This window comes from Anser brachyrhynchus, assembly GCF_964034855.1.
Source record: "Anser brachyrhynchus genome assembly, chromosome: 3".
NCBI lineage: Eukaryota > Metazoa > Chordata > Aves > Anseriformes > Anatidae > Anser > Anser brachyrhynchus.
This window is the reverse complement of record NC_137696.1, coordinates 123,494,664-123,515,066: the sequence shown is the minus strand read 5'-3', so window position 1 is coordinate 123,515,066 and position 20,403 is coordinate 123,494,664. Positions and strand designations below refer to the sequence as shown.

The 20,403-nt window shown below is 43.9% G+C and overlaps 1 protein-coding gene and 1 long non-coding RNA gene across 4 annotated transcripts in view; both read right to left on the bottom strand.

Moving 5' to 3' along the window:
• Positions 1-20,403, bottom strand: part of PINX1 (PIN2 (TERF1) interacting telomerase inhibitor 1) — a 60,055-nt gene that overhangs the window by 6,970 nt on the left and 32,682 nt on the right. The gene's annotated exons all lie outside the window — the stretch shown is intronic.
• Positions 1,423-18,752, bottom strand: LOC308192482. The gene is made up of 2 exons (XR_013948835.1): positions 13,430-18,752; positions 1,423-13,324 (listed from the first exon to the last, which is right to left on the bottom strand). It is a non-coding gene; the product is annotated as an uncharacterized lncRNA (long non-coding RNA).

The window sequence follows — 20,403 nt, the reverse complement described above, 5'->3', positions numbered from 1 at the left end:
AAAATTTCCTCCTCTTCACTGCAGGTGTTTCTTTCCTAGCACTTAAACCTTAAAATAGAGGAATCAAAAAAAAAAAAAACCACACTACTATACAGTCTAATAACTGCCACGTATGAACTACAGTTACTTAAGCCGAGTAATTTCACATGCCTTTGCTTCCTCGTTTGCAAATGAGGGTGTACCATTTCACAAGTCATTTTGTTAGCACAAATTGACAAAATGACACAAAAGGAGAAGTACCGAAGAATGGAGCGTAGAGGCAGAATAAAGCTAAACTGCAATTTTAGTAGATTCTCACTTAAATTACAGAAAATAGACTAGATGAAGTAAGGACAGGCTAAACATCTAGCCTGAGCTGCAAGGCAATCACACGACCATCCACGGCTTTAAAATGCAAGGCCACCTTTGCGGAGTCGGAGTGAATTGCAGCGATGAGTTACTTTCTCGTTAAGAATCCGTAACAACACGATTAATATAATCCTGCCCTATTCCTGCTGCTCCACCGGAGAGCAGCACCAGTAGGAGCCCTGTGCAGGATACAAAACTTGACAGGAGGAACTGGGGGCATCCCCGTATCTTTCCAACGCAGGTCTAGAGAGCAGCACAGCAGATTATTACCGAGGAATCACTCTGGAGCTTTGCAGACGTTAAGGATGACAGAGGCTCGCTGTAAGGAGTTGACAACGTAACGTTAGCCATAAGCATAAACATTTGGATTGGGATCAAACGGGCAAGAGAGTGAACAAAGACTTGTAGCATGATGAGTTTAAGCAGGATTAAACTAAATATGTGCAGAAAGAAGGCCACGTACCATCAGTTCTGAAGTCAATTCTGGCATAAGAATGGGCTCTACCATTTTCAGTTCACCTAATTGAGCTCGGTACACTGCAGACAGCATCTTACGAAGAGCTAATGACAACATATTTCTAATATAGAAAGGGCTGCTGCAAAGAGAAAAGGGAGAAATTTCCCTGTCCTTTGATGAAGAGGATGAGAGGCAGCAGGTGTAAACTACTGACATAAAATTTTGCCAGAAGAACAAATCTATCAGCGTCTACACGAAGCCTCAACCACTGGGAGTCTCAACCACTACAACAAACCTGTGACAACTATCAGGAAAGCATTAGGTGGAGTTAATCCTTGCTTGGAAAAGAAAATGGGGTATCTGTACTCAAGAAGCATCTTACAGCCCCCTAATGCTTTAAAAAAAAAAAAAAGCAATTGATGCAATTTGACTTCCGATAATAAAAGATGATTTTAGTGAAAGAGATGGAAAAAAAAGCAAACAAACATGAAATTCAGAAAGAAGAACTGCTAAAAATTCAGGTGCCCTGTCATTTCCTTCTTTTGCTGTCCGTGGTATTGCAGTCACCAGGACACCTCCCACAGCCACACTGAGTTTTAATTGCACTACTTTTTATCCTGAGTGCCGAGAGAGAGCAAGGAATCCACCTTTAGGAAACAAAATGGAAATCCCGAATGTCTAACACCTAGGCGGGCTGCAGAACATGACAGCACTTTTTCAAAGGACAAACGCCAATTACTACCCAGAAAAACTTTCCCGTTCAACCCCATTAAAATAAACTTGGTGTCAGAATACGTTGAAAAACCCAACTGCAAGATCACAGCTGATTTAACTACTGTACTACACAAACCACCAGCTCTGCCTCTTACCCAGGAAGGACAAGGAGAGAGGCTGGGAAGTAACTAACAGAAAAGGGACAAGGAAAAAACCTATAAAAAAAATATCGGTTTTCCCTGGGGAATTACGAGGAACTGTGTTTGCTACACCTGCCTCCATCTGCAGCTACAAAGGAAAGAGCGGGAGGACTGCTTCGCTACAACTAAAAAAGGCAAGGGATTTTATTGCAGTAAATCTCTGCTCCGAATGATTCGGGGTTATTCATAGAAACCTTGATTGGAAGTGACCTCTGGAGGTCCTCATCCAGCCTCCGGCGTGGAGCAGGACTACGGCCAGCACGAGATCAGGTCAGCTGGGTCTTTTCTGGCTGAGTCATGAAAACCTGCAAGGACAGAGGCTCTGCATCCTAGCGAGGACGTATTACTACCATATAACAGCAATAACTTTCTACCCTACAAATCCACAGGTGCTTGGTTTTCAAGTACATTTGCATCATGTCTGCTGACTCCATTTTTTATTTTGGGTTTAAATTCAGCGGAAACGGCATCCAACTTCTCCCAGGCTGCCTTGTAATTCTCCTTTACATTTCTGCCAAAAGCTCATCCCGTATCTCAGCAAGTGGCCGATTTTAGCGTTCCCATTTATTTTTATAATTCACACATTACTGCTGCTGTGAAGTAGAAAGCCGCTATGTCGCTCACTGAATGCAATCCCTAGGCATCCAAAATACCATTTGCTTGTCATACAACAGTCCTACTGCCGTACGACGCGTTGGATCCCAGCCTGTTCCCATCAATGAACCAGGAGCCGAGCAATAAGCTCCAACACTCGGCCAGGTTTTGCCTTCAGCCTGAAGACAACAGCGTAACAGGAAGCAACAGGGTTGCAAAAAGTGCAAGGGATTAGATTTTGGCCAGAGACTTGATTACAACGATAGCCATGGGGATTCATTGCAGCTGTCATTATCAGGTCCCGGACAGTCCTACGGCACCAGCACTCACAACACGGGCAGTCACACCACCTGTATTTCCAATGTCAGCTTGGGAACCCTGATACCGTGTTGCACAGAGCACACAAACTTCCTCCTACTGTTCTCACACTTTTCAGGAAAAAAAAGCACGTTTTCGCAAATAAACACAGTGAGTAAAATCCTTGAGCAGAAGGCAGCCCGTAACAGGCTACAGGAGAATGAGAGAAAATGCACGAGAGGTGTGGAAGACTGAAGGCACACAGGGAAAGAGTTAAAAGAAAAAAATCACACCGCAGAGAAGAAAAATCCTTTTTATATCTTGAAAGAGAGACACTTAGATATCCTTGTGACATCTCATTTTGCTCTAGCTACACTGCTGAGGCCAGCAAAACCTCTCTTCCTTTCCATTTCCTTGCAAATTACATCTGTGTGTTAGACTGAATGTAAACAAAACTAAAGGAAGAGATTTCCCTTAGGATCTCTCTATTGGCACGGTACAAAGATACAAACAGAGTGACTTCATCTTCCCAGAAGCATCTAAATCAATTCTAACCGTTCTGTTCTCACCTTGAATAACAGAGGAAGTATGGTCCGGCAAAGCGAGCACAGGACTGGGAAGGTCACGTTTCCCAAGTTCTCTTCCCAGCTACAAAACAGAGCTGGTGGGAAACCCTGCAGAAGTTATTCTCCCCACTTATGGCACAAGCTATCAAAAAAAAAAAAAAGGGCAAAACATGCCTTATCAGCTCTACGAAACTTGCAGCAGAGCTACAAGTTTCGTTAAGTGTTTATGAAGTACTTTGAGATCCTTGAGAGAGGCATCCCAGATGTGCAAGGCACTACATGAGCGCTGAAAGTGCTTTTCCACTCACCTGACGGTGTTTTGCAGCTGTGACACTTAACAGGGAACAAACACATCACAGTTTTTGTCTCTCCTGCAATATAACCATGTATAAGCAAATCACTAAGAGACTTTCAAATGTAGTATTTTAAAGGAGCGGGCAGCATTACAACCAAATCAGTGTTGATCTTTTCATCCCGCAGCCACACGCTAAATGCCAATGCCTTCAGACGTCCAGGACAATCATTCCAGTAGTGTAAGCAATATCCAGGTAGCAGCAGAAATAACCAAAGCCTTCTTCATGTGGTTGTTTCACTACTGTCACATCATTCCCGAGGCAGTCTTCGTTAGACCTTTGTAATATGTGGCACAGGCAGCTGCTGTTAATCCTTTCTAATCAGGACTCAAAGACCAGACCCTTCTTGATTATCAGCTTCAGGATTCCCTCCTACTCCACACAGATACAGAAGGATCTGAATAGACCAGAGGAGAAGTAACAAGTGGGCTCAGCCAGCCACACTGCGAATACAAACAAAGGCATTAGCAAGGAGTATGAAGATTTGAAATGCTGAGACAAGTCACTGAGAGATAGGACACCATAAAAACCATTGGAGATACCCAGAGAGAAAGCAGTCCTGGTAGCAGCTCTAAGAGCAAGCAAAATGAGCATCACGGTTTGGCTTCTGGCAAAGGATACTCTGCATTCTGAAATCTGAAGAGAATTCCTACCTATGTAAAACCTCAATTCTATCTCTTTTTTAACAATAAATGTAGAAAGTAACATTTGTGTATAAACAGTCTTTCTACAAGCATTCAAAACAGACACAATTTAAATGGCCAAACCTTCAATCCTTCCATCCTCCCACTAGAAAATGCTTCTCAAAAGGAACACACGCTCTTAAAACTTTTCCGCTGCTTTGCTTTGAAAGGGTGATACGCTGGACAGCTGATCCACGGATCAAAATCAAGCTTGCTCCGTGCAAGGGCACAGATATTTCCTGTTTTTCAGCACAAGCAGTGGCAGAGGAGCTGCTGAGAAATCCCTCCTTGTGTCACTTTTAGTCACTTATTTGTTAAGCGTGCCTTCGTCAGGACCGGGTTCCTTTCCTTGAAGCAGGTGTGAAGAAGTATTTGCAGCACAGGAAAATGAATCAGAACATGGCAATTTCGAGCAGCGCAGACCATAAATACCAGCAAAGATGACAAACAGCAAGAATAAGAGAGCTCAAATCTGACATACAACCCCACGGATGCGCATGCGCCTTTTGCTTCTCTCCCATCTATAAGGGTTTGAAGAAAAGAGTTTGTGTGAGGGATGGGTTTTGTCTTTCCAATGAGTATCACTCATGCTGTGTTGCTACAGTTCATATGGATCTTGTTCTTGCTTTCAAGGATTCACACGGTACAGCTCTGCATTCCATCTCCTCTATAAACAAGCTACATTCAATCTCCCTGCAGTCTTCTTTCATAATTTTTGGCATTTTTTCTTCGTTGCTGCCTTTAGTTTTGGTGCTTCCTTGCGGATCGATTCCAATTAGCACCCGTCCTTCACCCCACGCACTAACCCAACTCATCCACAGTGTCCTTCCTAAAGCTGCTCCGTTCTCAGACGCAGACAGAAGTGTTTGACTAACCATACTGCCCGTGTCCTACCTTACCCTCTTTCTATCTGCTAGGTGTAACATCCTGCCCTTGTTCTGTCCATCATTTTACTGGAGGCTCTCCGGGGAAGCAATTAGCCCACATGTGAGCGCTATATAACATAATTAACAAATAATAACCACTGAGAAATGTAGGCCAAAAAAGCAAAATTATCAGAGCAGCGTTTCTGCAGAGACTTGTATTGTTCTGCACTCGCCTGCAACGTTAGCTTCCAAGTTCCTGGAGGCACGCGTTATACCCCAAGCAGCAGAAAAGCAAAGGTGAAGAGAGTGCTTTAAAGAAGACATACGGTGTTCTGAGTTCATTTGGATTTACAGGCTTTGCTATTTTTACCAAATTCGTTAACATTGCCATTAGTAAGTATTTACACAGCAGACCACCACCAGTAAGTTTCAGAATCGGAAGTGAAAAGCTTGTAATTTGGATCTAAATTGACTTTGGCAACAGGAGTATCAAAGGAAGGAAAGACGGAATGACTGTACCCATGAGCAAGACGCAACACAAACTTCATGTGTGACATCATTTGGGGTGGAAAAAAAAGCTCGAGGAGGCAAGGACAGAACCTTTGCTCTTGGGTGTTCATTCGCACACTCCACAGCAGATAGAAGGGAACGGCAGCAATCGAGGGGAAGCCCTCTTATTTCTCAAAGAAGCAAAATATTTCCTAGTCCTGAGGCTTCCTACTACATGACAGGTATTTCAGCCCTTTGCACAGTTGACAGAAAGTGGAAAGAGCCCTGGGCATCCCCTTCAAGGCTGTCTCTGTCCCCTTGGTACTGAAAAGTAAGTCAGCTATTAGGTGTCAAAGCAACCGAACAAGTGTTTCTTAAATACATGAAGCAGGCTTCTCCCTTCATGGGGACTCAGGGAGCTAAGGGAGCAAAAAAGAAGGATGGACAAAGGGCAAAAGAGGAGGAAGAATCAGTTTGGAGTGGTTATCTGGAAGAAGAAAGACGGCACTTGAGATGTACGGAGGAGGAACAGCCTTCAGGAAAGAGAAGGGAAAAAGCATGTGAATAACCTCCACACATCTCACCCTTGACTATATCAGCAGTGACCACACTCTGAAATGCTCATTTCAGTTCCAGCAGTAGCTGATCTTTCTCGAAACACCTCATTAAGATGGTCCCTACTGAGCGCAGGCCAGTGAACAGGCAGATTATTTCAGCCACAAAGCAGGTGGAAAACTTGTCACGAAGCAGTTGACGCTCCTTTATGGGTAATCCATGGGGACTGCAAGTGCCAGCACGACTTGCCCAGCCTCGTAGTCTGAGCAAGACAGAGCACGTACGCTGTGACCTGTAACAAAGATGATGGCTTTTCGTGGTCAGTTTGTGAAATCTGCAGTTTTGGGCAGAACTCTGGCTCCATCAACCTACGAAACAACTCACGTTTTAACCTGTGTAAGCAAGCTGTTTAAGGAGAGAACAGCTTAGATCAGCACGTACATTATCTATGTTACCAAAGCCTACTGCAATGCCAAAGAAAATCCTCACTATCCAAGTGAAGAAGACAAGTACTGGGCTTCAAAACTGACAGACAGCCCTATGACGTTGAGATAATCTGCACCCTCATGGTCATGGTCTTAACTTTTCTGCTGTAAGAGCTCAAAGAGCTCTGATCTTCCAAGCATTAGAGGTGCAAACATTTAGCTGGTTTTTGTTTCACATCTTTATCTGTCCAGGCTGCTCTTGGGTTTACATCACCTTCCTCCTCTGGGATTAGAAAGCCTCACTCTCCACCTTCCAAGCCCTCATCAGACTTCGTTTCCTTTGGCTTGCTTTCCGTGGCTGACCTTCGTGCTTCAGCTCTGCTTTTCCTGCCTGCCTTCAGCTTCTGCACCTTGTGAGCCACAGCCTTCACTTCATTTCACACCCTTCTTTGCTGGTTCTCTTCATCCTCACCTTCTTTTTTCTTTTGGTGATCCTTACTTCTAGAGTTCACACAGGTCAAAATTATAAAGACACGCGTCTTTCATTATGCTAAGCATTAGCTTCATGGTGCTGCATAAAGATTTAGTGGTAATGTTAAAAATGACAAAGAGAAAATCCCTGTGTCTGTAATTCCAAATAGATTTCCTAGGATTTTCTTATTAACACTTTATGTAATGCCCTAGGGGAAGCGAAGTGCGCTGCGGTTGCCCGGTGAACCACACAAAACACAGAACCTGTGCCTCAAGGGACTTGCAGGTTAAAGCTATGAGTGGGTACAAAACAATACAAATAATTATCAGGTAGGCGATCCCGCAGGGAGCGTGCGTGTTCCAAGCTGGAACGTCTCCTGGCACGGGAGCTCTGAAAAAGGAATGGGAATGGGATGCTTATCACAGCTTAATAGCAAACTGCTCCAGGAATAAGCAGCAAGATGAAGAGGAGATTCAGGAGGAAACATCAAATTAAAGGAGAAATCAATTTGTTTCCAGTGTTTCACTTGTTCCCAATATTCTGCTGTCTAGGAGTAAGAGAAGATGCAAAGGCAAACAGCACAAGCCCCAGCTGCTGCCTCCAGTCCCTCAGCCACGTCCTAAGAAGCTGCTAAGGGGGATGTGGCATTGGTTGGGGTCTCAAATCCTTGAAGGAAGACTTGGACTAACTCACCTGGATGTCCTAAGAAAGCCCAGAAATTACTGCTTGCTTGATGTTGAGTACTGAAAGGGTGTAGAAAAAGGAGGAAAAAAGACCCCTGCGCTGAGTGGCCTAACATTGAGCAAGAGCAGAAGCTTTAAAAGATTTAATTTTCCCCAATTAGACTCTCTAACAATCCGCCCATAAAAGCTGCTTTCTGCTTTGGATTTACTTCTTTGCAGTCAATCATCCTCCTGCTCTCTCCTTTCATTACGTGAGCCCTCTGCTAATCCCTCCTGCTACCTGCAGAAGCTGGGTGGTCCCCCCCATCCCGAGCAGAGCTCCACCAACAAGTCAGCCAGCCTCGAACCTCAGCGGTGACTCAGCAACGCCAGCTCAGTTTTCTTTCTTCCCTTCGTTACCCTGTGCTTAATGCCATAAGAAAAGCTGGGAGGTGGAGCCACCGAGGCTTTAAAGCCGTCGTTCCAAGCCCAGACGAAGGTCACGGCTGCCCCGGGATCCAAGCTGCATGGAATACTTGCAGTTAACCCTCAGCGAAGCAGCTTGGCTTCCTGCGGCTTTGCATCTTGTGGCTGGACGACCCCGTATGTAATGAAGTGCAAGTCGTGACCGAAGCCGTTCCTGTGGTTACGACACTCGTAACGGCTTCCCTCCGCGTGGATTCTCTGATGTCTAATAATACAGCCGAGCCCAGCTGGGAAAACAGTTTGCCTTTCCTCTTCACGCAACCATTTATTTTCACAAAGAGTAGGGACATAATATTTGGAAGGCTGCTATCTCCAAGGTTTCTCAGGCACATCTCATCTCCTTCACGAGGACATGATTTGTGCTAAAAGGTAGGTGTTGACTTAGCATGCGAGTGGGGCTAAGCGAGAACCAGGAAAACAATAGCGACAGCAAAAACCACCAATGGAGACAGTTTAAAGCAACTGGCTGACGTTGTGCTGAGGCACATGAGAAGTGGTCAGTGTCTATTCTGCCACCCCTGCTGCAGAAATAAGCACCTCTGCAAAGGAGGCAACAATAGACAAACAGAACTGGCGAGGGTAAGATGCAGACTGCAACCATTAACACGACCATTTTTGCAGCAATCAACACCTCTCGAAGGAAAAAAAAAAATCCACGCGAAGTCATAGGTGGTAAGAAGCCAAGACATCGCTAAAAAGGAGCCACTGTTCAACTATTTTGCTGGATACGAACATCGCAAAGGAACTGACATCCATGTTCCAACCTGTTATCAACCGCAGCGTGTTGAAGGGATTAAAAGCTAACGTCGCAGAGCTATTCCCCTCTTAAAATTCCGTGTCAGGCCAGGGTCTTCCAATTTCTCAGTTTTTATATCCACGCAGTTGCAACACCAGACCAACTTTGTTTGTTCCTAATGAAAGCGGTGATTCACTTCCTTTCCAGGAGCTACGCCATAAAACGTTGATTAGAGCGCAAACCACCCCCCAAATTTAAAGCTGAGAGAAAGAGAAAACAAAGTGAGGTGTAAAACAAGATGGGAGTCGAGGGGAAAATCAAAGCAGAGAATTCACCAGGAGGTAGAGATTTTATCAAAGCGATTGGTTCATTAGGCAGCAAATTTGACTGTGCAGTAATGCTGTACAGTAGTGGTTTTTGTTAGGGAGTTCTTCAGGGCAGACACCTTTGTCTTTATACTTGTAAAACACCAATTAATATCTCAGGCAGACTACAAACAAATCAACATTAAAACAAAGCAGCGAAACAGAACCATTTGTATATCCTGTTACGCCTGGAGTCACTAGGACAGATTCAAGTCTCCGGAGAGAGACCGTATTCTCTTCTCTTTAATAGTCTCGCCCATATGCTCTGCTCACGTCTACAGTAGTTAAAAAGTACAAACTTTGATTTATATGCTTGCTTCGGTTCAGGAGGAGTTCACCATAGGATGCTGCCCTGGGAATCCTTGTTACACTTCTCATGTCCGTGCCTTCAAGCTAGCTTTAAACTAGTAAGGGTGTAACTACAGGAGCAGAGCTCTCTGCATGCTGCAAAGCCCCCTCCAAACCCTGTTAAACGTTGCACGAAACAGCCCCAGTGGACCTCTGCTTTCCTGACGTGACACTGAGGGTGCCTGCTGTGCATCCTCAGAAGGGATTCGGGCATGTCTGGGAGATTAGAGACCGCTGGAATGGTACTGGAGGGCTATGTACGGAGGAGGGAGCCAGATCTGGCTCAGTCTTGGCCATCTTGTAGGACTAGAAAGGATCCCTGGCACAAACTATCTCCAAAAGTGTGCAAGGAGGTTGTTCTGGAGAGAAATAGCTTGTTCACATCAAAGCTGAGCTTGGAACGGAATTTATGTATGTGGGTGACTGGTCACCAGGACCTAGGAGGGCAAAGGAGGACCAAGTTATATCAGCAAAGCCATATCCCGCAACTCAACCGACGTTAAGACAAAACCAGAGCAAGCTTTCCTTCCAACCTGCCCTACCCAATACGGCATCTTCCCCCACTCTGCACACCACTTTCTAAACTGGAAAAGTCACTTAATATTGCTTCAGCTCCCTAAGATACCTTCAGAGGGAAGGCCAGACAGCAACAATCTGCCGGTTTTGGGCCAGGGCAGTGGTAAAGATGCCGCACTATGGGTTCAGTCTAAGCCTTCCCCTGATTCACAGCAAGGGCTGGCCACATCGAACTTGTTCTGAGTAGAAAGCTGGTAATTTAGGCTCATGACTGAAAAAAGCTGAAAGCTTGCCAGCCACATCTCTGTCTGGCATGCCAGAAGCTATAAAAACACTAAGTAAGACTAGCAGTAGGAAGGTATGATTTGGGGTTTATGACTTCTGGAGAAACCTTCATGTAAAGGGGAGGAAGAAAACAGCAGACTCATCTCTTATGTTCTACTCCCCATGACAAAGAAATAAAGATCTTAAATAGTATCAACAAAGATGCGGTTTAAGAGTTGGAAATCTTCCTATGTTTAGGCAAACACACAGATTGTGCAGTCGGTGGGGGTTTTCCTAAGACAGGCACTCATTTGTTGGTTTCTTAAACACATCCCTCGCGAATGACACAAGCAGAGCTGATCCCACCTACAGAAAAAGCGATGGGTTTGACGAGTCCTTAAGGTCCCTAACAAAAACTTACCTCCTGTGAAAAGAAACCTAACACACAGAAACCCAGAAGAGAGGAATTAATAATTACACCCTACAAGTGAGTAACGGTTCCAGACCACCACGCATCTTCTCCTTAGAAGATGGTGGCCAACAGCCTGGAAACAGAACAGGGCGAGATTCAGGGATCTCAGGAAAGAGTTAAATGTTCAGGCAGGTAATATCTGCGTTTTGAAAGAATTTGGCCACTGGAGCTACTTCCCTGCAACAGTTACAAGAGGCTGCTGCCAATGTTAACATCAGAAGGCAGATACTGACAGGTTTTTTTTGCCCAGTCAGATGCCGCTACTGACACTCATTTAGACAAGCCAGTACAAACACGCCGAAAAGGACATTTCCTATAGCAACGGCTTCTCAAGTAACTAAGGAATTTACCGACAGTCATGAAATCTCTGGCAGGCGGCTGGAAGACAGTGGGGTTAGCTTCCCAAATGTCCCGGGGCACGGAAAAGCTGATGCGACTCACGTAACAACGGCTCCTACGGCGCTGCTGAAGCCCGGGTAGCTTGCGAGATGAATGACGGCCTCCCTGAGCTCTGCAACACGCAACAGGAGTTAGCGAAACCTGTACCGGTGGCCAAGCGATGTGGAGGAAGGGCGATAAATTACAGCTGCGAGTCAGGCTCCTCGTGAGAGGACGGGTATTTCTGCTGAACCAACAGCTACTTGATTTTTTGCTTCGGATTGGAGAGCCAAGGGCAAGTTTCCTTACACAAGGATTATTGACTAGTTAATAAAACTCGAAGCGGAAAAAAAAAATAGCATCCCTCCTATGGGAAAGCCTCGAAATGCTGTATCAGTGTTGGATTTAAAGAGGACCAAACTGCTGTGGAGGAGGGAAACCTGCACAGAAGTACAAGTAACAAAGGTCCAAGCAGAGAAGGTCGGGTACGATCACTGCTCAAATTTCTGGCTTGCATTTTCTGCCCCGGTTTACACCGCACCACCTAAGCGGACGCCGCGTAACTGTGCTAGAGCAGAAGGTGAAACTGATTCACAGAGAGGAAGCTGATCTAATTTTGCAAAGTCTAGGGGAAGGGTGAGCTGTGCACAAGGTGCGGTGTGCTCTCCCTTGCACTGGGTGTGGAGATCCCAGACCAGCTTGCGGTTTTGCTGTATGAAGGAAAGGGGATGTGGGTACAAGCCTGGAGCTGAGCTCTCAGAGCAAGCTGCTCCGCTTTTCACATCGGCCTCAGCGCCCCTGAAATCAAAACCGTCAGGATTGGCACCTTTGGTCCATCGCTAGTTCGAAGGCAGAACGAAAAGCGTAGTCTCAACGAATTTAATCTGGTCTCAGATTTGCAGTGCCTCAGAAGACTTTGCAATCAGTTGTGCTTTTGTCTTTAAAGCAGAGCTGGAAATAATACGAATCCTGGAGAGCTGGTATCAATACAAGACAGATAAGTACACGAAAGTTTCCAAGATGATTTTTTAAATACCAGGAGAGAAGGCCTGGACAGGTAGCTGACAGTCTGCTAGAGATGACAGATTAGCCAACTCTGCGGGGTACAATTTGCATCTGATTCATGGGGACTGGAAGAGAACTAGAAAGTTGAGATTTTAATGAGATTAATCATACTACTCTAGGGATCCCATTCATCCTGCCACTGAAGGGTCCTAAAGCCACTTTGTACTATCTGAACAGCATTTAGGAAGTTATCTGGGGTTTGCTGGGACAGAAACATAGCTGATTGGAGGGAGGGAAGAGATAAAAGCTTGCTGGTTTTCCCGTCAAGCCAGCCTGTATCAAAGTTATGTGACCACGAGCTGAGATTAAGGAATGTAGCAAACCTCAAATTCCAGACTGAAGCTGAAAAGCTTTGAGATTTAATGCTCTCACATCTACCAGGAGTGACTGTTAAAAAAAAAATAATCAAAAATCAATCAATCTGGAGGAACCGTTCTGCATCCTGAAACAAAGGGAAAGGGTGAGATCATGCCTATTTCTTCAGCCTTTGTCGGGCCTCAGAGTTAACGCATGAAACAGACGAGGAGACTTGCTCTTAGCAAGGCCTGCCAGCGTCGTAGCAATAAATAAGTGTTCAAATAATAGGGCAGCGCCCTTCGGCTGATGTGGCAGCGTACTGCACTGCTGTCAAACCTGGGCAAACTGCAGGAGTCCCGTGGGTAATTGAAGATCTGGCGCCACGCTTACCTGAAGGTAGACTTCAGAGCACAGCCACCGTGCTGGCTTGCCAGGCAGGCAGTTCGTTAGCAAAGAAATACCGTGCACTTCCAAACGTCTTTCCCACTGTGATCTTCTATGTTGAACTTGGCATCATCACGGAGTACTCGGACTGTTCTGTCAGTGGGGACACCAAGGCCCGGAGAGCAGCGAAGCGGTTTGCCCCCAGTTGGGGAGCATCAATATTTGATGTAGGGACTCCTGTTTTTTTGTTCCTGGATTTCCAGTCCCGGGCTTTGGCCACCGACATATATTTCCCAGGAAAAAAGCTGCAAGCTGGGACTTCTTGTGCCTAGCTTCATGGAGAAAATTAGGAATGAAACCTAACTACTAAGCCTAACAGAAGGAAGCTGGTCTAAGCAATTCCTAGCTGTGTGAGTGCTTTTCCATGCATCACTTACTCATCTAGTCACAGCGCGGACCCTGGCTGAGATCCTGAGATCCACTCATGCCAAAGCTTGGGCAGTCCTGGTGGAAGGTTCTCTTTGCTCCAATTCACATCCCCTTTTACTCGGACCCTTCATTTCTAGGTCAAATAAAGACAATACATAAAAGACAACTTGTGCTGTACAACAACACTCTCTGCCCAAGTAACCCCGTCTTTGAGGACAATTTTCGTCTGACCTCGGTTCCAAATTTGATAGCACAACCCTGGTTTTTGTAACACCGGTAGAATAATCAGTTAAATGCATTTTTACTTATTTCACCTTCTGGTAGAAGTCTAAACAAACAATCAGGAGTCATGCTGAATTTATGCCCTTTGGAAAAAAACACAAAAACACCACAATGTCTACAGAGTTGTCTATTGACCTAGCAGTTATCAGAATATTTTTTTTTTTCTGGCACAAAAGCAGCTTTCTAAACAGCCAGTGACCCACTTTCACCTAGCTGGCCTCTGAAGTTGAGAGAAGATTCATACACTCTAGACGTTAGAGGCTCTGTTTGAAGTCACTGCTGTCAGGAGATGGTCAGTTTACGTCTCCTGTCCTAGGACAGGAAAAGGATGCACTCTCAGCTCCATGTGTTGCAGTGAGATAAGCACAAAGATTTCTGTCCTATGCCCTTATCAGCTTTTCCTGCTACTCTCCAGAACAGACACCACCAAGACTGGCAGTAAAAATTAAACTTGCTTAAGTAAAAGGGGAAAAAAAAAAAAGCCTCAAGTATTTCTCATAATTGCTTGTAATACAAAAGGTTGAAGTTTTGGGAAAAGTTTCACGATAGGATTTTTGGGAGCACGAAAGACTACTTGTAATCTTCTGTATCCTCAATATAAACTGATCTCTTCCTTTGACACACCCCGGATGCCGTACATTTTAAAACATCTCAGCGGTTAAATAGCAGTCTGTATTAAATTAAAGACAGAAATATTCCCCTCGCGAGCAAAACCAATTAGAAGGCAAAAGGACATGCATATGGAAATTATGGTGGCATATTAACATTTTTCTTCCACGGTTTCCTTCGCATTTCATTCCCTCTTCGCTGCTCCTTCCTTCTCTTTACGTTTCTTCTGTCATTCCACCCCAGTTTCTTTGTGCGCAGACGAGACGGGCTCCCAGGACCTCAGTTTATCTCCTATCTCTCCATCGCCTGCCCACATACGGCTTCATTTACGGGTGCCTCAGTCTCCACCCTGTATAAAACTGGAGTTACGCCTTGTTAAAACACTGCCATCCGCAAGTCAGACGGACTCAACAGCACAGCAGCACGTCGATCTAATAAAAGGGACTTTACAAATTTAACTTGTTTTCTTCTAATCTTGCGGAAGATACAATTGAGGTTCCTAAATTCTCTTACTAAATCCTCTTCAGAGACCACCCTGGTGTGCAAGCAGCGCTGCCATGATCATACATCCATACATATATATGGATGTTGTATTTTTGACATCTACTGGCACAGTTTGACCATCCATGGACAGGCTCTTATGCTCTTCCCCAGCCCTCAATATAAATCAGTATTGCAATATGACTGCAGGCCATCTATTATTGCCTTTCTGAAGCACCAAAACCCAATCCAGCCTTGTTCACGGTAAGGAAATAAAGCCAGGAGGAGCATGGTCATTAAATAAGTTTAAACAATTTCTTCCAGGACAAGGTATTTTGGGTCAATTTTAAAAGGACAGTCCAGTCTCGTTTTGAAAAGCACACAAGATCTTCAGACATAGCAACTTTCCGGGTGACTACAGACCTACCTACCGACACAGAAAACCATCTTGAGATACAAAATGAACACCAGCCACTGAAGCTACAATCCGTGTTTTGCTTCTCTAGTGTAAGCAGGACCTTCCTGTTAGGTAAACAAAAAAGCTCCTAAAATTCTGATTTAAAATTAAGATGCTCCTCATACATTTTACTCTTACACCTGACTTAATTTCCTCATTTAAGAGGACATGAGAAGAATATTTCCCTACATCCATGGGTTGGGTTACTTTTACTGCTATTGAGTAAAATTTTCAACAGGATGATGTAGATATATTAGCATTTCTCTCTGTCACTCTGCCATTTCTTTTTAAAATCTTCTATAATAATAAAAAAACTTACTTGCTCTAATCCCCTGTAATAACATGAAAATATGGAAGTCTGTACATAAAATCAAAATAACTGTTTTGTTAAAAGTTTTAGCGGGAAGAAAATCTTGCTGGATTTTTTTTTAATGCGTTCTAAGCACCTTCATTGCTTTAGTTCACCTCAAGAAGGAGCAAGGGGATGTTCAGAGGAGGAACAAGTCCCTGCAATCAAATGTTAAAAACTTCATGAGCAAGGCATCTCACATGCAGACTTTTGCCCACAGACATGCAAGTTCAGAGGCTGAAATGATCACTGGGTGAGACAAGAACTACAGTTAACAGCACCAAAAATGTCAAATATTTCTTGAAAACCCAACTGGAATGAAACGATGATTTTAAGACCCTAATTACACGAAACAGACAGCAGCATTATGTACAGCGCTCTGGATAACCCAGCGTGTGTATGTGCATGCGTCCGGGTGTGTTTATCCCTAGATATCAGACAGAACAGGAAAGGAAGAGCTGAAACACTTGTCCAGAAAATGCTCAAAAAGAAAACACAGCCAGGCCAAATTTAGAAGCTTTACTTTGCTGTAATATCAAAGGCAGAGTCGACTGTGAAAGCAACCGGCTCTCAAGAATGGCAAAATAAACTCAGGCAAGTCTCGGGAGGAAAACACTGATCAGAGACTGGATATTGTTGACTGCTGCTGTTTTGGTTAAGCGAGGTCCTTTTTGACACTACTAAGATAGCCTTGTCAAAGAACAACAAAAACGAAAAGAAAAAATAAAGAAGAAAAGCCAGACAACGGCCATTTCGGGGGGAATCTGTTTGGCAAAGCCTGGCTTTGAGCTGGTGGCTGAAGAAACAAAACTCAGAATGAACTTCCTAAAATATCTTTTTTTTTTTTCCTCCTTTGGAAAAATAGCGTGGGGCCTTTTGCAAATTTCAATAATCTGATCGGCGACTTGTTTTTTGATCAAAGCACGAGTCTAAACCATCTGAAAAAGATTTTTTTGATGAAAGAAAAAAAAAAAAAGGCATTTCGTGCTCAATTCAGAAGTTTCCCTACCAGAAACTAGGCTATTTGAATTTGTTCAAAAGCTTCCATCAAATAAAATGAGGCAGAAGTCACACATTTTAATTACCTCTGTCTTTAACAGGCATCATTTACATCAACCTATAGCCACTATCTGTACACAATACCAGTGTACCAAAATCAGTCTGAAACTGACTTTTTATATGGTGTAAATTAATTTCCTTACGTTGTGCAGAAGAGGATCCACTTGAGAGCCCGAAAAACATTCAGATCTCTTCTCCTACAGTAACCATAATCAGAAAACTTATGCTCAGGAGCATAGTATCCACCCATCTCTGCCAAAAAAAAAGAGAAGAAAATGCTGAACTTGGTCAGCATCCTGCCTTGAAATTGCTGTTACTTCACCTGGGGAAGTCTACCTCGAGGATTCGGTGAAAGCAATAAAGCACGTCAACATGATCTATACCATCCGATGGATGAAAACTGGCTGCAGAATTCACCCTCCCAGTGCCAACCTCCCGTTGTCTCGATATTCAGAAACTGAAGTGATGTCAAGCAATTTCCTTGGCTCAAAGTAATGCCAGCAGACAGACACTCTGACGCCAAGAGAGGATGATGGTGAGATAGGACGGCCCTCTCATTTTCCTAAGAACTCGAGGGAACTGCTCCCATATCTTTTGCAGAATTAATCAAGATAAGTTAATGTGTGATAACATGCATCTGAAGCGCTCTGAAAGGAAGAAAACTCGGGCAGCTTCTGGCTCTCCAGGATTAACCTGAGCAGCTCTCCAAGAAACACAAAGCTCTCCTCTCTACCCTGATCCACCCCCAAAACAGTTCATTCTGTAGAGTTTGTGAAAAGTCGAGGATGGAAGCATAAGGTATGTCACAGAAACCCAAGGTGATGGATTAACTACTCGTAATACAAAAGCCTTGACAAGATACTGATGCTGTTGCAGCCTGGCACAAAGGTTTTTACCTAACCTAAAAATACTCCTTCCTCTGTTACACTTACAATACTCCACGGTAATAATCCATAAATGGCTTTTGCACACACAAGCAAGGACGTTTTGAGATGTTTCAGAGAGGTCTAAATTACATTTTGTTGCCACATTCCCATTGAGAGCCATTTTACATTAAATCCAAGAGCCAGGAACTGCAGGAAGATCTGTCTTCTGGGGAAGGTAAGAAACTGGAGAAGGGATTTTTTGTCAATAACATCAGTTGCCAGCACGTAAACTGGATTTATCTGGAGACGACCACCTCTGAGTGCACACAGACATGTTCTTCCTGCAACCCAAGCTGTTGCCTTCCCAACAGTCTTACCTTTCTTTTTTCATCTTCTAAACGCTCTTTTCCTGGAAACAGAATGAAAACTCGACTTCTACCTCCTGCGTAACCAAGAGGTTAGTACGCTGGCTTGCAAGACACGAGAAGGGGGGCTATGGGATTGCAAAACCCCCATACCCAATCCATTCACACTCAGCTGATGGGGACAAGTCACTGCATGCAGGCAGAGCCGGGCGAGAACCAATTCCCCCCAGCAGTCAGTACCTAATTAAAAAGCTAACTGAAAGAGTAAAACGAGGGTTTTGTACGATAATCTGGTTTTGCTTACTTCAATATAAACTACTTCGGTACCTCTCTCGTAAGTCTGCAGGATGTTTCCCTCTGAGGGGCTGTGGTCCTTTGATTAAGAGCTGGAGAAGCACAGCTTCCCCCAGCGTAACACAGCAATTAACACAGTTCTCAACCAGCTATCAGTGTCTAAAGACTCCCGCGTCTGTGCAGCTTTATTCATCACAAATGAGGCACTCTGCAGATTCAAGAAGTCTTCTAGCCACATGACAGTAACTAACACACCAGGAATCACATGCTAGCAAGGAAATATCTGCAGCGAGTGCTTTGAAGTGTTCACAGGGAATTCCCAATGAGTGCAATGAATTAGATCTGATTAATAAACCATGCTAGCAAGACATGGACTGTTGGTATATTCATGCTCACGATCACTTCTAGGCACAGACAGGCACCAACGTGGCGATAGGCAAGCACCAGGCAGGTGTACGTTATACACAAGGGCATCACTTATAAAGAGTTAGATAGCCAAGGTGTCTAAAAATATCACCTAGTATTTTTACAGAAAACTCGATTTGAATGGAAAGCTTTCGTGCTCCATTTTCTCACCTGCACCATTCACAAGGTGACATAGATAAGAAGCATCCCTGACGGCATGGATTAATAGAGGAACTTCAGAGGATGAATTTCTACCCAGGTATTTATATCATCTCCCACTGTGAGCGAGCTGACAAGAAACTGTAACCCAAAAAACGAATGAGCGTCACTGCGTCAAAAATGAAATCATATAGAAAAATATCCAAATCTGTTTGCTACAGACAAATTTTGACAGACGTGCTGGCTATGGAATAGCTGTCTAAATGAAAGGTGATTTGACCAGCATGTTGTCCTCTCTAACAAAACAATAACTTCTCAGGGCGCGGTGATGAACAGGATCACCAGAAATAATGCATACTTCTGTAATCCATGAATACTTGGAAGGATGAAAAAATATTCGTATGTATAACCCACTAAACAGTCACAGAAGTCTATGGGAGCTGCAGAGATTACTACAATCCAGATCCACAAGAATATTTAGGTGTCTAACTCTTTCAGCACCTTTGTGTTTTTGCATACCAACACCATTTTAGCTGCATAACTGTGTGTTATGTTTTGAAGAGGACCTCCCCTCGTGCAGCGAGTAGGGCAGACTTCTTCAGAGATGAGTCAGAGGTTTGCACTACAGGAGGCAGTGCTCTGCAGGACCCCATCTCACCTAGTGCAAAACACACAGAGCCAAACAGACAAGAGTTTTGTGGTTAAATTAAATGAGTACAGACCTGAGAGATTCGATTTTACTTTGGCCTTGGCCATAGAGCACACTAAGATGAAGTCAAGCCCTTCATTTCTGTTTCTCTTTTTGTAAGTACCTGTCAAAAACCTCAATCTGAAAAACACTCAGAGCTTTTCTTTCGTCAAGAGCAGTAGCACTGTGAATACGCGCAGCTTTATGGTGTGAAGCAACACAAACAAAAAAAGCTGAGGTTCCAAGTGTCTCAAGTTGCAAACCTAAAATCAGTAGACATCCATACTGCATCATACAAAATGGTGCACCCAAATTCTGACACATGGGAATTTCCTAAAACGGGCCAAGTCATTGTATGCTACTGTCCTTTGGCCAGGGGCTGTGCTTCCAGCGTAACAGCATGGACAACTGAAGGCCAGTGACCAGGACAGAACCCCGTTTTTTATTTGTTGTTGTTTGTTTTTTTTAAGTTTACCAGTGATAAATACACTTTTTGAGCTTAATTGCCCATCAAAAGGTTGGGATTGTACTCTCTACATCTCATAGCAACATTATGAGGACTGGGACAACTGGGGGTGAAATTCTCCTTGGTCAGACTCCTTCAGATCATCCCGTATCTTCAGAATATAACAAACTATCTTCTAAAATTATCTCCTATCTTCCTCAGACCATAGAAGACATGCTGAGAAGAAAGGATTTAGATACTACGGTAGCAAACAATGTAGAAATCTAGCATAAATATTCATAATTGTCTTCTGAGCAGTGTTTAAATAGTATGTAGTAAATAAAGGCCAAGGCCACACCCTCAATGAAAACAAAATACTGAATAGCTGTTCATTATCTGAGTGCTATTTCCAGAGAAATGAACAGTACATAATTATGTAAATAACAATTATGATTGTCTAAATAGTCTTAGTGCAGAACTGGAAGGAGTCGAGTTACGTGATCAATCTCAGATTCAGCATTTTG